Source organism: Urocitellus parryii, chromosome 9 (genome assembly GCF_045843805.1).
Source record: "Urocitellus parryii isolate mUroPar1 chromosome 9, mUroPar1.hap1, whole genome shotgun sequence".
Classification (NCBI taxonomy): Eukaryota; Metazoa; Chordata; class Mammalia; order Rodentia; family Sciuridae; genus Urocitellus; species Urocitellus parryii.
This window is the reverse complement of record NC_135539.1, coordinates 134,257,688-134,270,511: the sequence shown is the minus strand read 5'-3', so window position 1 is coordinate 134,270,511 and position 12,824 is coordinate 134,257,688. Positions and strand designations below refer to the sequence as shown.

Below are 12,824 nucleotides of genomic sequence, written 5' to 3'. Positions count from 1 at the left end.
TCCCTGCACTGCCGACACACGCACAGCAACAGCTGTTCTGCCAGCAGAGGAGTGAGGGCCATTCTGCTGTCCATCACCACCTTGTCCAGTGAGTTAGTCTTTCTGGTCTGGAGGAAATTCCAAGTCAACGACTCCTGGCCAGGCCACGAGAATGGGAGTGTGGGATGCAAGGGACTTCATCCTGGGATGACAAAGCCAGCATTGTTCGAGTTGACCTCCTGTCACCGCAGCTGTGCTAGTTCTTATCAGGGTGTTGTCATGCCAGGCACGGTGTGTCATGCCAGGCTCTGCAGAGTGAGGAAAAGGTAACATTCCCACCAGCCTCCCTCACCACAGACCTCCCAGACAAAGATGCTCTTGTCCGATATTTCCTTGGGAGTCCACTGCACCATTGTCAGTCCCTGTCATCCCTCCCGAATAGGAAAGCCACACCAGGAATGAGCTTGACATATCCATAGTGTTATCCACAGTGTTAAGGAGTCAGGGGTCCTGAGCATGACCAGTGGAACACTGTGCACCAATGTTCTGTCAGTCTTTCCCCACTTTTTTTGGGTCCTCCAGGAGGGAGACGCCTCAAGATGGCATTGGAAGGACCCTCTGGTGACACAGCTGCAGCCCCAACCCTAACTCCCTGGGGAAGTGCATTAGACTGGGAGAGAAAAAAATAAAAAGACAGTCTGGGTGTACTGAGGGTGGGATTCTGGGTGCAGCCTGGTTGGGCAACCCCCTGACCTTCACCCACTCCAAGTTCAAAGCGTGTTCACAGTCTGGCATTTCTCTCCTGCTGGAGTGTGATGGCTGGTGTCTAAAGTCTGTGTGGCTTAGTTAGGGAGTACCTCGGTAGGTTGGGGTTTCTTGATGGTCTTTGTATAGTTGTTGGTTTCACTGTTTTATCACCCTGTTTATCGGTGTGGGGGTGCAACTTGAAAGTTTAATCTTACGGGACAGGAGCTCATCTGTCATGGTATTGCTTGGGCTGTGAATGTGGTGTCTTCTCAGATTGGAATCCTTCTGGATATCTGAACAAGGAGTCTTTTTTTTTTTTTTTTTTTTAGCTACAGTGGTCATCTCTGCCCCAATGACCCACTGGAATGGCAGTCTCATACTGCAATACAAGGCCCCTTCGAAGAGGCACCACTGCACACGGTGACCGGGACCAGCAGTCTGACAGGGCCAGACTGTCTGTACGGTATGGCCTGCACACGTTGGCAGGAGTCTCCCAACTGTGCTGTATCAAGGGCTTTAGTGTTTTCTAGGGGGAGTCCTTGTGATTTGGACCATTTCTGTATCTGAGGGGGACTTACATGCTCTGTTTTGTGATGGGCCCAACAGGTAATCACAGCAATTTGCTGAGCACAAGTTAGGTTAGCTCTTCAATTTGTCTTTTTAAATAACTCCTTATTACAGGTGTAATGTGAGTAATGAATACGTTTGGTTTGGTTGGGTTTTTTTTGTTTTGTTTTGTTTTGTTTTTTAGTCCACAAGCTATTGTTACAGGCCCTGTCCCCATTCAGGGGAGCCTTTAGTGGTTCAGTTTTTAATTTGCCAGGTACTAGACCGTATAGCTAGCCCAGTTCTAACAGCTCACACCTATAGTTATATAGCAGACTGTGGCTGTTAGAGTGGCCTGTGTCCCTGATGGTTACACATGGAGTTTGGCCCACTGGCCAATGTTCTCAGTCTTGGTTAAATGATGGCCATTTGGGGTGGATGGCTGCAGCAGCCCAGTAGTTCTTACCAGCTTTGAGATTCAAGGACCCCTCTAGGGACCAAGCTGTACCATCAGCTGGGAAGTCTTTGAACCAGGAGCGCTACTTGATTACCAGAGAGGTGTCAACCTGTCTTGGTGGAGGCTGTTTAGCCTCCCCCAGTAAAGCAGTTCCTGTGGTATGGAGTTGGCCAAGCCCAGGGCCCCAGGGGGCCCTAGACTGAGTGTGCCATGTCTATTTAATAATGGAGCTTTGTTGAGCCCTTCCTGGTTTACTAGTGAGGACTCACTTAGCCTAGATAGTGGTCACCTTTAGTGCTTTAGTGATCAGGTCCTGTTTATAGCTGGGCCCAGCAGCAGGTTAGGAGTTGCCATTTGAAGGTGGTCTATCTGATGGCTGCCCCAGGTAATTTTTGTCTACAACTCAAGTTGCCAATGCAACCTGGTCACCTGTTCCAATCTGTAAGAGCTAGAGCCACCTAGGCTTGTAGTTTAGAGTCAGTGAGCTCCACCGACCCCAGACTTACAGTCAAAAGCTGAGGGACTCATTAATTTTTTGTGTGTGTTGTTACATAACCTGGAAAGTCTGCTGTTTGTGTTGGAGCCCCATTTAAAAGTGTCCACCTCAAGGGTAAGCTTGACAAAAGGGGCCCAAAGAATACCAGATGTGGAACTTTACAGCCAGACAGAGCTGCCAGTTGTTGAGTCCCTTTCCTGTCGGTGGGAGCCCTCTTGTTGAACAAGATTTTGTGTGATCTTGTTAGGAACATTGTTTTGGTTACTGGCTCATGTGGTTCCCAGGAACTGTAGTTACTGATAGGTCCCTGGACCTTCTCAGGCTTGATGGTCCCAAACCCATCCTGCATGTGTCACAGTGTCCATGACCAGATGAAGGTCCTGGTCAGTTTGTACCTTAGGAAGGCAAGCATGAGGAAGTCCTCAAGGGAGTGGACAACAGTGCTTCTGAGGGAAACTGGCTTGGGTGGATTTTCCCTTAGCCACTGGGAGCCGATGCAGGGGAACCAAGGTGTTGGGTGAAGGTATACTGCATGGACAGACTGTCCCTGAGCAGTACCCTACGAAAGAATTGAGAAGAAGGCATTGGCCAGGGCTGGGGTTGTGGCTCCGAGGTAGAGCGCTTGCTTACCATGCGTGAGGCACTGGGTTCGATCCTTGGTACCACATAAAAATAAAGATATTGTGTCCACCTATAACTAAAATAATAATAATAATAATAATAATAATAATAAGCATTTTAAAAAAGGAAGAAGAAGGCATTGGCCAGACTTATACCAGCATGGTTTGGGAGATGTCACCACCTCTGTGATGCAATGATGTCAGGTACCACAGGAGCCAAGGGTGGCACCTGGGCGTCTGAATTATGGTAGTTCACTGTTAGCCCTCAGGCTCCTGAGGCCTTGTTCATGGGCCAGACAGACTGTAAACTGTGACAAGGCCATGTGTAATGTTCCTGCCAACAGCAAGTCCTGAATTAATAAAATAATGTCTTTTTCTCCCCCTGGTATGTGATATTGCTTTTGTTGAATAACTGTCAGGGCTTGGGGACTCAGGAAGCGGCAGGAGTGAAAGGACCCCAGTGGTAGGACTCAAGTTCTTTGTGGTGAGGGGTGTGATGATGGTGATGTTCTCTGTTAAAAACAACCAAAATGGGGCAGGGGCTGTAGCTCAGTGGCAGAGCACTTGCCTAGCACATGTGAGGCCCTGGGTTCCATCCTCAGCACCACAGAAAAATAAACAAATAAAATAAAGGCTTTCTAATCCATCTACAATTACAGAAATAAAAAATTTAAAAACAGCCAAAATTCCCATATCTGTATCATAATGGTGGGAAATGTGATCCCTGGCACCCAAAATGGCCAGAAGGATGAAAAAGAAGGACTGAGTTCAAGTGCTAGGTGGAGGGGCCCACTTAGGCTTGCCCACAACCCTCTCTCCCAGGAAGAGACTGGGGGCCCCTCTTCTGGAAAAACGAAATGACCTCAGAGGAAAGACCTATAATTACTAACATTTGAAGAGTCCTCCAAAGAAAAGGTTAGCTGCCACCTTATGCTTATTCAGTGAAACTCACAGTCAAAACCTGAGCTACTCATCAAATTTTTTGTGCCTCATTCATATGTGAACAAATAGCCAGTCACTTTGAGACACTGAGGGAAGGCACCACTACAGAGACCAAACCAAAAAAGAAAAAAGCAGGAATTCTGATGAAACAGCAATCCATAGCACAGAAGAAACACCACAAGAAATACAAACTAAAATTAAAATCCTCAGAATAAAACAAAAGGAAAATGCCCATATAGCTGAAACAATATTGCATGTAATAAAGGAGGAACAGAATGTTCTAAGACAGTAGTGAGTCAGAGGCCCCAACCATGTTCTTGAAAATTAAAAGTATGGGAGCCATAATTTGACATTTAGTAGAAAGCTGGAAGACAAAGTCGAGAAGAGTCTTCTCCAAAATAAAACAAAAAGATAAAAAATGAGAGAAACAGGTAAAATTAGGGAAACCATCCAGGAAATCTAGCATTCAATTAATCGGATAGCTAACAAGTACAGAGATGAAGAATTGTTCAAGAAAATATTTTCAGGCATGGTGATGCACACCTGTGATCCTAGAGACTGGGGAGGCTGAGGCAGGAGGATCCCACATTCCAGGCCAGCCTAGGTAACTTAGGGAGACCCTGTCTTCAAATAAAAAATTATAAAGGGCTGGGTGTGGTGTGTGGCTCAATGGTAGAGCACCCCTGGGTTCAATCCCTAACAATGGGGAAAAAAAGGAAAAAATCAACTTAAAGATGCATGTTTCCAGGTAGAGGCCGTGGCCCCAGCACAGTAAGTGAAAACAGCCCCGAGGTGCACCATTGTGGAGTGTCAGGATTCCTCGGGTAAAGAAATATTCCAAAAGTGTCTTAAGAGTAAAAGAGAATATCAACATGTAAAGGATCAGGAATAAAGATGTCACTGATGTCCCAAACAGCAACACTGCAAGCCTTAATACAACAGAGCAACACTCCAGAAAGAGTACGTTGGGCCAGACTATGAACCAATGTGAAGATAGAATGTGGATATTCTCAGAAACGCAAAGCACTTACTTCCCTTGTAAACCATGAAGAAGGAAGTCAAACAGGGCCCCGCCCAGGAAAGGCCCGGGGAACTCCAGGACACCAGACATCTTGCAGGCCCAGGGAGAGCAGGTGGGCTGCAGGAGGCGCTCCAGAGGCAACAAGGAGGGGGACACCTGCCCCTGTGCCCTTAACCACAAGAGGAAAAGGAGAGGAAAGACCTAGGGACGGGTTCAAAGAAGAATCAGCAGTGAAAATAATGAAGAAAAACAAAGCATCGAACACCCATGGAACAGTCATGGTACACTTCTTGGCTCAGCATCGAATGACATTTACAGTTACAATGGTCTAAACACTGGCTATAGTGCTGTCACTGTATTGGGAGGAAGGGGAAGACAAGGGAAGTATCAGCTGGGTCTCATCCACCATATTAGGACAGGTGACAGTTCATGTTATGTGCCAATTTGGGTGAATCATGATATCAGTATAATGTCTCAGTGAAGATATTTTTCTTAGATGAGATTATCATTTCCATGAGTGGACTTGGAATAAAGCAGATTATTCTCCATAACGTGGTGGCCTCATCCAATCAGCTGAAGACCTAAAGAGAAAAATCACTGTGGTCCCACAAGGAAGGAAGAAGTCTGCCTCCAGGCTTTCTCAGACTCACTCATGCTGCCCGTCACTCTGCTCTGCAAGTGTTAGACTTGCGAGCCCCACAATTGTGTGAGCCAATTCCTTAAAATCAACCATTCAGTCAATCCGTGTGTGTGTGTGTGTGTGTGTGTGTGTGTACACTGATCAGAATTATGTCATAACAAAATACAAAATACAGGTATACAGGTTACCTGTGAAAAAGAAGAAGAGATTATTTAGCTTGCAGTCTTGGAAGTTCTAAGTCCAAACAACACAGCCCTCTCTGGCTGTATGGTGTAGGCCACCCCTGATGTGGATAGCAATGCAGGAGCCTTGTGCAGCGAGCAAGTGATGATATTTATATCTCAAACCAGAAGCAAAAGCTCAGGATTGGGCCAAACTCAGGCTTCAAAACAACCCCCTCTCAAGAACTACCAAGGAATCCCGTGAGAATTACCGTCTATGAGCATGCTCCCAATGACCTAACGACCTTCCACACTATCTTCCAATACCACCAACCTGGGGACTAAGTTCCCTATAGACAAACTTTTCTGGGAACACAAACCATTGCAGTATGAATATGTAAATTAGGCATATCTATATAGATGGATACATGCATGTATGTATATAACAGATATACACACAGGTGTTTACATGTAAACATACACATGGACATATGTACACACACATACACACCCTATTGGTCTGTTTCTCTGAGTAATACAGGAAGTCGGTAGTAATGTCAAGAGATGGCATATATCTTTAATACAGAGGTAGACCCCAGAGCAAAGGTGCTGACATGTGATGTCAACATCAGAGTCCTCTGGCAAGTGGGATAGTGGCCCACTAAAACCCGGCTGAAATCAACTGTGTGCATGTTGATTTTTTTTCTGCTTGCTATAAACAAGCGTCACCTTGATAGTAATTAATATTCCCTCTCTCAAAATCAAAGCATCACTGCAAAGGACGTATTCCTCACATCTTCATTTTCTTCCCTGCTCAGTGCTGCACAGGGGACTTTAAGACAGAGTGACACTCCCTCCCTCTTATAACCTCAAAACTGTTCCAATACTATTGTCTGTTGATTTTGGAAGCAAATTTTTGTTGACACTTTTCAGTCTAAATATTTTTCATTTCAAGTAAGAAACTAATTAAAAAGCTTTGCTGTCATTCATAATTTAAGTGGTGTATTTAACAAAATTCAAAAAAATTTCAGTGATCTTTTTGTATTAAAAAAGGTTAAAGATGTGCACTTGACAGTAGATGGATAATGTGGGGGAAAGAATTGTCATATTGTGTCACTAACTGGTGGCCTCAGTGTGTCAACCTGGTCTGTGTCATCCGGGCCAGGGTTCTTTCTCTTGGCTTTCCAACTCTATTTCCTATTAGAATGTTTTTGTTATCACAATATGGGCCTCTTTTGCAAGCAGCTGTCAGATTTCTTTGTGCCTCTGTTTTGAGCAAGAATACCATTTTAAAAATACATTTTATAGAGGCTGGGGCTGTAGCTCAGTGGCAGAGCACTTGTCTAGCATGTGTGAGGCACTGGGTTTGATCCTTAGCACCACATAAAAATAAACAGTCAGTCCATCTATAACTTTAAGTACATTTTATGCAACTTGTTTACCCAGCATTGGAAAGCACATTAGGAAACTTAAAACACCTTTCCAGACACATTCCAGGATTCTTAGTTTCCAAAACACAAAGAAGATTAAGTAATGACCCACTTTAAATGCAGCCAAAATATTGTTTTAAATAATAATCATCAAGGGCTGGGGATGTGGCTCAAGTGGTAGCACGCTTACCTGGAATGCGTGCGGCCCGGGTTCGATCCTCCGCACCACATACAAACAAAGATGTTGTGTCCGCCAAGAACAGCCACTAATATGGCAGTATGTAAAAATGTGGATGTGTAACCGATGTGATTCTGCAATCTGTATTTGGGGTAAAAATGGGAGTTCATAACCCACTTGATTCTAATGTATGAAATATGAGATGTCAAGAGCTTTGTAATGTTGTAAACAACCAATTAAAAAAATAAAAAAAAGAACTAAAAAATAAAAAAAAATTAAAAAAAATAATAATAATCATCTATATAACTAACTTGTCTGCCAGTGCTATTGTTAACTATCTGTGAACATTAATTCAATTACGTGAACCAAAGGGAATTAAAACTTCAAATTCCCACTGAAAGTTTCGAGGTTGCTCTTCTTAGAGAAGGGAACAGAAAAGGAGTGTACTCAAAATATCCTTTATGAGCTGGGTGTGGTGGCACAGGCCTGTAGTCCCAGTGACTGGGCCCCAGGCCAAGGTAGGAGAATCACAAGTTCAAGGCCAGCCTGGGCAATTTAGCAAGACCCTGTCTTAAAATAAAAAAAATAAAAACAGCTGGGAATGTAGCTCAGTGGCAAAGCAACCCTGGATTCAACACCCAGTACCATTAAAAAAGGAAAAAAGAAAAGTATTCTTCATGAGCTCCAAGATTGTAAATTCCTGGCTTCTAGCTTTAGACATCATTACCTTGTTAACTGTAGTTCTTGAAAGCAGAATTGCCCAAAATACACATGACATGAGAGTTCTTCTTAGTGTTTGGCGTTGGGGATACAGCTCAGTGGTAGAGCACTTACAGCATGCACTGGGTTTGATCCTTAGCACCACATAAAAATAAACAAACCCCTAGGCTTCAAAACAACCCCCTCTCAAGAACTACCAAGGACTCCCATGAGATTTTGCCCAATCCTGAAATTAAAAAGGTGTTTGTGTTATTTTTATTATTTGAGGATACCCAGGATAGAAGACAGGAGAATCTGCTAGTTTCTGATGAAGAATTTGAATCACTGGAAAATTTTGCTCTTCAAAGACATCCCCCAGTGATCTTGAAAATAAAGTCACTCAGCAATTTCAAAGCCAGCCTCAGCAACTTAGCAAGGCCCTAAGCAATTTAGTGAGACTCTGTCTTAAAATAAAAAATAAAAAAGGGCTGGGGAAGTGGCTCAGTGTTTAAGAGCCCAAGGTTTAATCCCTGGTACCAAATAAAAAAAAAAAAAATCGGAGTATCCCAAAGTGTGAAATAACCACCATGAAAAGTAAATTTTACCGAGAAGATCTATAGCAGCTAATATGCATTTGACTACAAGTAATAAAATACTTAAATAAAACCATCAGATAGGAGTTTATGCTTCTCAAATAAAAGGAATGCAGAGGCAGACACGTTAGCCAGGTGGTCAGTGAGCTGGCAATGTCAGGCTTTGGGTCAACTCCCCTTGATTCTTTATCAAGATGGCCAGGTTTCCATAGCAACCGCAAACACTCTGCCCTCACCTGACAAGGGCACAGAGAGACAGGGGCAGGGGACTTCTGTTTACCTTGGTCTCTTCTTTTAACCAGAGGAAAATTATTCCCAGAAATTACAATGTGTTGAAATGTTCATATAGGTAAAAATGAAATATACATTCACAAAAGAAAAAAAAGTAAACAAAAATTTTGTAAGTTATAAAATGTGTTTTTGAAAGTCCCTGACCGGGCTGGGGTGTAGCTCAGGGGTAGGGTGCTTGTTTAGCATCTGCCAAGCTCAGGGTTCAAGTTCAGCATCAAAAAAGCATTAAAAATAAACAAATAAAAAGTCCCTGGCAAACTTGCTCTCATGTGTCCTTGACCAGAATCCAGTGTCACAATCCCATCCTCAAATGGTAAAGGAGAAAATCAAAGTGTCCAGAATTTCCAGCTTGCAAAGGTAGGTTCCGTACTAAGGAGGCCAAGTGGGGAAACGGCTCTGATTTCACAATAGCAGTGTTAGCCGAGGTGTGAACATGTCCAAAACAGCTGACTTTCTTGGCAAAATTGCGAGTTTGTGAATACATAGAGGTATACCTGAGGAGGGACTGCTGGCTGTTGCATCATCCCAGGACTCCCTTCCGAGAGCTCCCTGGTGACCGGAGTCTCCAGCCCTCCTTCGCCCCAGGCACAACCATGTGTCAAACAGCTGTCAAATGAGCAGTTTCTCCAGCCTTGACAGCACCACAGAAGAAGCCATTATTCCTGGACTCGTGGGTTAGCCAGAGTTGTTCACACTGTCCAGGAAGAGCAGCTCCTGCCCTCCAGGACTTATGACCCATATGTGTTAATAAGTAAAGGACACATTAGGCAACACCCCTCCAGGGCCAGGTTCACCCATTCATTCCACTAGTACCAACCGTTTCCTGGTACTCTTGGGTGCCCTCTGGATCCCAACAGAAAATAAGATGTCCAGGTCCCTGTGCTGAGAGTCAGGAGACAGTGTGCAAGCAAGCCAGTACCGAGCGGGTGGAGGGTGACCCGGGAAGGCTCTGGAACAGGTGCCGGGAAGCCGGGAGGGGAGCAGGAGCTCCTCAGAAGGAGGGTGGGGAAGGCCAGAGGCCCCGGTGACAGCTTGGGATTTATTGAGGTACCTGCCACCTTGGAGTGGGAGAGTGACGTGACCAAGCTGAGTGCAGAATGGATTTTTTTTTCAACTTCACGAATTTGCATGTCATCCCTGCGCAGGGGCCGAGCTAATTTCCTCTGAATGTTCCAGTTTTAGTGTATGTGCTGCCGAGCAAGCGCTGCAGGGTGGCTCTCAAGGGGCGAGTGTGAAGCAGAGTCGGGAAGCCGTTGCTGGAGAGGCAGTGACATGGCTGGGTGAGCTGTGAAAGCAGGGGTGTGGACGGACACGGGTGTCTTCAGAGTCAGGGTCACCGGCCTGCTGTTGGGATTGGGCGGTGAGGGAAAGAGGACTTTGGCTTGGGTTCAGTGGCCCGTGTGCCACCGACAGAGACAGGAAAGCCAGGCTGGACTGCCTCGCGATGTTTGTAGATCCAGGAAATTGGCAGCAAGAAGACAACTGCAGCCTGTGGTGCTAAAGAACCTTCCAAAAGGGGGCCTGGGAGGGTGACCGTGCCAAGGGGAAGGGGCAACCCTGAGGCAGGCTCCAGCGGGGAAGATGGCGGAGAAGGGAGGAGACCACCTTATGGGCATTTAGACCTCACTGAAGAAATGTTCCTCTTGTCAGTTCTGTGGCAATGACGTGGCCATCATGCTGGCCTGAGTGGCAGAAGGCAGGTGCCTCTGGTGAAGGTCCACTGGCCCCTGTAGAGAAGCCTCCCTGGGAGGCATGAACTAATTGAGGCACTTTATCAGAGGCTGCTCCTGTCCTGATAGGTTTAGGAACTGTAAGGTATCTATCTACCACTGAGCTACCACCGCAGCCCCGGAGCTGAGGGACATTTCACCCAGGCACGGTGGGTCTCAAAAGTCTCTCTTCCCTCGCGTGCCTGGATTACCCCTGTCTCATTCAGCCTCTCCCTCCTGGACACTGCTGACCTCACCACTCCAGGTTTGCTTCTCAGACTCCCCAACAGAAGCACTAGCAAGATAAGCTACTTGTCCAGCCCTGGGTTGCTGCATGCTAAGCGCTTTGCACACACAGGTTAATCCTCAGGTGGTAGACTCCACCTTTCAGGGGAGGGAACTGAGGTTTAAAAGGCTCAGGAGCAGCAGAGAGAGAGCTCTTGAGTGACACACCTGGATTTACCTGGGTCTGTTGCCTCTCAAAGCCTTTTGTCCTGTGTTTATTATTGTCTCCTCTCATAGAGTCCTGTCCTCAGGACTCAGTACATGTTCTGGCCTGTACAGCTGGGCCTCAGTATTTTGAGGGTAACCTCAGTTCTCAGATCGCCACATCCTAAATAAGACCCCAAGAACCCTCCACAGCAAAATTAAAGTCTTTAAACATCTCCCGTTGGTTCTCCTTAGACCCAAACCCCTTAGCACAGGCTGCAAGGTCCCACACTCTGGCCGGTGTCCTTACCACACACCTACACTGTGGCCAGCAGCAGGAGCACTTGGGCGATTAAAAATGAACATGTTGGCTGGGGATGTGGCTCAAGCGGTGGCGCGCTCGCCTGGCATGCGCGCGGCTCTGGGTTTGATCCTCAGCACCACATACAAATAAAGATGTTGTGTCCACCGAAAACTGAAAAATAAATATTTAAAAATTCTCTCTCTCTCTCTCTCTCTCTCTCTCTCTCTCTCTCAAATAAATTAAAAAAAAAAAAAAAAGAACATGTGGAGCCACTATTTTCCCCAGCCTCTGGCCTGGTCCCTTTGGGATGATTAGTAGTGATGATAAACAACATGACTATTTACTCTTGCTAGTCACAGTTCTAAGTGTTTTACATGTTCACTTAACCCACAAATTACTACGATATGAAACAGATACTATTAGTAGACCTATTTAAGAGATAAGATGATTGAAGCCCAGTACGGGTAATTAACTTGCCCAATATCATCAGCAAGTAAGTGGTGGAGCTGGATTTGAATCCAAACGATCAGATGGAGAGCTGAAGGTTGTGTCTATCCACAGAGGCCCCCTGGCATTAGTTCTCAGGTCCTGAATTTGGGGGCTTGCTTTCTGCTGAACACAGGCTACCAAAGTCTGCCTTCTAGGTGTTGCAGCAGAGAACAGAGAAAACCAAGTCTGTGGGAAATAATTGGACCAGGCCCTTCAGAGACTGTCAGTCCAGGTCAGACTGTGCAAGTGCAGGTGCAGTGCTGGTGCTGTCCCACCCCTGGAATTCCCTCCCCACCTCTGCCCAGGTAGAGCAGGGGAGGAACGTCAGCTTCAACATCCGGTCATTTAGAAATCCCCGGTGATTTCCTCCTCAGCCCCACCCACTGTAACCTCTTGCCAGAGATGGGTTTCATAATCAGTTGAAAGGAGGTTTTATATCTCAATATGAAAAATTAAACTCTTGTCAAGGAACAGTCTATATATAGCCACTAAAAAGTACCTAACCTAAAACAATTTGCATGTCTGTGAATTTGTGTGTCTGATGGGTGGTGTGATTATTATTAGCAAAGGGGGAAGTGGCAGATGGCACCAGTTGCAGGTGGAAGAATTTTAAAGAGGAGTAGAGAATTTTGAAGGCGGCAGCTTGGCCTGCCACGTTCCAGGTCTGCTTACATGAATCTGGCTAGGGGTATTGCAGGGAGAAGTTGCCAGTTATCCCTTCCAATTCAACTCTGCCCAGGACCCAGCACTTACCATTAGGAGTTATTTGCTCTTGTTTTGGTACCTATTCATGCTGGGGTTTTATGCGTAGGGAGAGAGACCCAGGTTTGCTGGAGATGATGGAGATGACCAATAATGGAGCCCCCAGGGAGAAGCAGTCAGAAGTCTGACTAGGAGTGGACAACCACTGGGCAGAGCCTCATCTGGGAAGGGACATGTGACCAGAACACAGAGCTCCCCAGGTTCACCATGGCAAATGAACCCCGAGCCAGGCTGCCTAGGCCCACAGCCTAGCTCAGACCCACCCCAACATGTGTGGGGTCTAGGGTAGGACAGATGGAGGCCACAGACATCTGTCTAACTATGGCATTTA

General features: G+C 45.9%; 1 non-coding gene across 1 annotated transcript; it reads right to left on the bottom strand.

Moving 5' to 3' along the window:
* Window positions 1-9,900: 9,900 nt before the first annotated feature.
* On the bottom strand, window positions 9,901-10,005 carry LOC113182578 (U6 spliceosomal RNA). The gene has a single exon (XR_003300757.2). It is a non-coding gene; the product is annotated as a U6 spliceosomal RNA (small nuclear RNA).
* Window positions 10,006-12,824: the final 2,819 nt, after the last annotated feature.